The sequence below is a fragment of the Arachis hypogaea genome, chromosome 2, assembly GCF_003086295.3.
Source record: "Arachis hypogaea cultivar Tifrunner chromosome 2, arahy.Tifrunner.gnm2.J5K5, whole genome shotgun sequence".
Lineage (NCBI taxonomy): Eukaryota > Viridiplantae > Streptophyta > Magnoliopsida > Fabales > Fabaceae > Arachis > Arachis hypogaea.
In genome coordinates, this window is record NC_092037.1 from 96,188,493 (window position 1) to 96,193,220 (window position 4,728).

Here is a 4,728-nt window from a genome sequence, read left to right on the forward strand (position 1 = left end):
ACAACGGCCGTGGTTTTTTTCTCCGGTAATTGGAGTTTCCACATTAAATTCTTGTGTTGTGATTGTGTCTATTTTATTTCTCTGTCAAAGGTGTTTTCTCAAGGGGGAATGGTGTCTTATTCCCAACAAGGATGACGTGTATCACAAATTTTACTTTTTAAAAGATAAAATTTTTAGATAATTTATAAGTGTAAAATTATCTCTTATCTTATAAATTAATTTTTAGGATTAAATTAGATGCACTCAATATTAATTTTAACTAATAGATTCATCTTATTCGATAATTTTTTATTTTATTTTTTAAAAAAATAAGAATTTTATCCAATAATTTCTAATTTTATAAGTTTTTTATTATATTCTAGTAAAATCTAAAAAAATTCGATATTTTTGAATTTCACAATGTTGAGTTTGAGAAGAACAATAATAATTATTTGATGATGATAAAATACTATTGGTTGAATTAAAATTCAAAAATTTTTATAATATGTGATTATTGTGTAGAAAAATAAAATGCAAACAATCTCTCTTCTCCTGGAATCCCTAACCTACATAAAACATCCTCAAAACAAGGATGAAAATTAAAGATGTTTTACAAGCTAAATAGTATGTTTAGAAATGAGTTCAAGTAAAATGAAAAAGTAGTTCATCAAACTTAAACATTGAAAAGGAAAAAGAAAAAGAGGAAAAGAGTCAAATTGAAAGCAAAAGAAAAATAAAAATTTGATTTGGTGCAGAAGTAAATCAAAAAAGTTGAGTTACTATCTGATGTATATTATTGGAAAAGAAGAAAAAAAATGGAGGTTGCCTTTTTCTATTTTAAATCAAAGGCTACAATCAAAATTTGGAGTCAAAAAATAAATCAATGGTTCAGATCTTTGAAGTTAAAAGAAAAGAAAGAAAGAGAATAATAACTAGGTCATAATTCAAGCCAACTCTATCAGCTACAAAACTCTGCTGCAGTCCCATTTCTTCTTTGCCTTTTTGCTTTGATTTTTAGAGAAGAAGACTGAGTCAAAGGTGCTCTACTATTCAGATTCGGTATGCTCATCAAACTCAAGTTTTGGAAGCTTTACTCTATATAAAAGAGTAAACGGCCAAAAATTGAAGTAATTTCCTTCATGGATTTATATTGAATTTTCTTTTCTTCAATTTTATATTTATTTATTTCAATCAATGAAAAAAGGCAAATCTTTGAGGAATCAGTAAAAGCCATTGAGAAAAAAAAAAGAGAGTAAACTTGGAGAAAATCCAAAAATTCTGTCAATCTCTTTTGTAATTATTTCTGTTTTGTTTTCATGAACCTGATAGATTTTTCTTGTTAATTTGGGTGGACACTTAGTGTTGAGAGTCTAAAGAGTGAACCTAACTAAAGCAAATTGGGTTAGAAGTTTGGTTTGTCCCTAATAAGATTGCATAGGATTATTGAAAATTGGTGTTTGTAATCTTTAATAAAGATAGAGAAAACTTCACCACAACTGATGTAAACCACATTGCACATGGTAGTTGAACCAAGATATATGGTTGTATTATTTTGTCTACTCTGCTTTGTCTGATTTGCTCGTTACGAGACAATAAAATTGTCTCATACGTAATCAACTTCACAGAAGACATAGCAACACAGAGAGTTAACTTCTCTTCTTAGCTCTATTCTTAATTCATTCGGTGAGACACAAAATGAATTTATCTCCTGCATAATAAATGTTCAGACTCCATAGCAACAATATCTTACATCCTGGTTTGAAGTTTAAAAGTGTACACGATTAAAAGAGGCTATAGATTCAACTCCCCTTCTTTAGGCCATTGAGAACCTTCACACAAAAAAGCCCCCACTGCAAGAAAGACACTGAATACCGTTGAATTTAGCAACACAGAATATCGTGACTTTACTGCGACTTTACCGGCGGATTCGATAATAAATTCGTCGGATACAAATTTTACCGCCAACTTCTCTTTTCCAACGATAATATATGGAGGGAAAAAGAAAAAAATTGGCACCGTGATTACCATCGGATTTATAGGCAAATAAATCCGACAGTAACCTGGAATAGTGAAATGTTGAATTTTGGTCATACGCGAAGATTTATCGAAAGATTTTTTTGTCGGTAAATTTAACAGTAATCATGTCTTAAATTCGAACCGCAAACCCTCTTTTCTCTCATTTCAAATTGCTCTCTCTCTCTCTCTCTCTACCCTCTCGCCTCCCACTCTCTCTACACCATCTCATCTCTCTGGAAGCCCCTCCGATGGCCCCTTCTTGTCATACAACGATTGTTTTTCGTCTCCCCGCCAAACCACTGCTTTGGCCGCTGTGCCCCCGCCGCTTCTGTCGTTGTACCGCCGAACCGCCGCTACTCCCTCCAAGTAGCACCCCCTTTCCAACTCTCATTATTCAAGCTCCATTATTTTATTTGTTTATTAGACTAGAATATAGGATGTTACATAGATTAGTTGTTGATTACGGCAATTAGTTTGAATTTGTGATTAATAATTTGTTGATTGTTGCGCATTTTGTGATTAAAATGTACATTGCTGATTTTTGTGATTGTTGCTGATTTTGTGATTAAAATGAACATATTGCTGATTTTTATAAAAATGGCTCAAGGAGCTCTTAAAATAAAATTTTGGTTCAATTATTAAAATCAATACTTGCTTTCGAAATAGTGTGTTTGAATTCTATGTTAAAATTCTTAAAATTTGATGTATTGTGGCTGTTTTTGAGTTTCAATGTATGATTGATTCTCCATAGTAAATTTATGGGAGTAGGTGCTGCTCCTCACTCGAAGCCTTCACCAACAAGTTCAGCAGCTGCGGGAGTCTAAAAAAAGGTATCAGGCGATTCTCTCACACATGACAGACACAGATGACCTAAGGCTGGAGTGGAGGCAGGAGCTGGAGCGGCTTTAGCGGATAGAGCGACACATGGCGCCGTACAAAGATCAGATGCTTATTGGTGGCAGCGAGGTTAATGGAGGGGTACAAACATTATCGCCTAGGACACCGCCTGAGCAGCAGAACCAGTGGGACGACGAGATGACGATGACTTTCAGTGACTATGATTTTTTTATACACTATTTGATTGTATCATATCTTCTGTTATTTGACTTTATATTTTATTTGTACACTTGATAATTTAATATATTTGGCTTCTATTCTTTAGAATTTGACTATTAATTGTGCAAAAAATAAATTTAAATAAAAAATTTAGAATTTCATCACTTATTTCGTCAAAAAATATATTAAAAAAATTGAACTTACCGTCGGACTCTCTGACAAAAATATCTGACAGTAAAAATGCGAGAACAAAACAGTTTAGCGCTAAAGTTACCATAAAAAAAATCCGCCGGTAATTGATACTAGATATTCGTAATTTGAAAACTAAATCCGCCGCTAAATTTGCTGTAAGTTATTGGCGTACAATAAAATTCAATGATAAATATTTACTGACGAGGTTTATACCGTCAGATTAGAACTGATAGAAAATTCGACGGTAAATTTATTATTGGCTAACTAATGTCATTTTTCTACTGATAAATCTGATAATATTTAATATTTTTTTGTAATATTTTTATATATAGAAAATTTCCAAAATCTGTCGTGTTTGTAAAATATTAAAGAACAAAAAGTATAGTATATATTTGCAATCTATAGGCTGTTGCATATACTGAAAATATAGATTCTTTGTAATTTAAGCTTTAGACAAGTTAAAACTTTAACGGTTAGATACGCATCACTAATTAATCTAAGAAGAGGCATTTGAGGGTTTACTATGTATTTATAATACATAGTGAAAATAATAATATAATTTAAAAGATATATTTTGTATTTAAAATTTTCTTTGAATAATATAAGATTAAATACAAGTATTTAAAAATATGTTAGTAAAAATAAATATTTTTTATGGTATAAAGGTTCTATGCATATTCATATCGAAATTAAATTTTTCTATTAACTCTTTAATTAATAAACATCTAATCTAAATTAAAATTTTTTGTATGTTATAAAATTCTTATCCAAGAAATTAAACTTTTATATATATATATATATATATATATATATATATATATATATATATTAATTATGAGATTTATTATTGATTTCAATTTTAAATCTTATCTTATTTTAAATTTGAATCTTATATATTTCAAAATCATATCATATTACAATTTAATTTAAAACAAAATCAATTAATTTTAAATTTTGAAATAAAATAAGAAATTGTTTTTTATTCTCACTTAATATTCTTAATTATCATATTATTATTTTTTTTTTATGCTAGCAAAGAATATAATAATATTATAGTTGAATTAATATAATTATTTATTTGATCAAATCAAAATAATAATCAAATAACTCTTTAGTAAAGATTATATAACATTCATTAGTGTGTGACTCCATAAATTCAAAACTAAATGTGTAGTAAATTAGTTATATCAAATTTACTAATCAATGTTACCATCTAGTAACACTTCTCATTAATGACCTAATAATATGAAATAATATATTTTTATTAAGAGTATGAGAAAAACCAAATATAATTCTTTTTATTTCTCCAATTTTTTTTTTTTACTTTTAGAGTATGATTTAATTGTGAAACTCTACTTTATTGCCATTATTGTAATTGACTGTGAATGGCCTAAAAAAATTCATTTCTTCATTCATTTAATTTTTTTGACCAAGGTTTTATTTATTTTCGTTTCTATAACTATAGAGCCAAAACTTTTTGTTAAG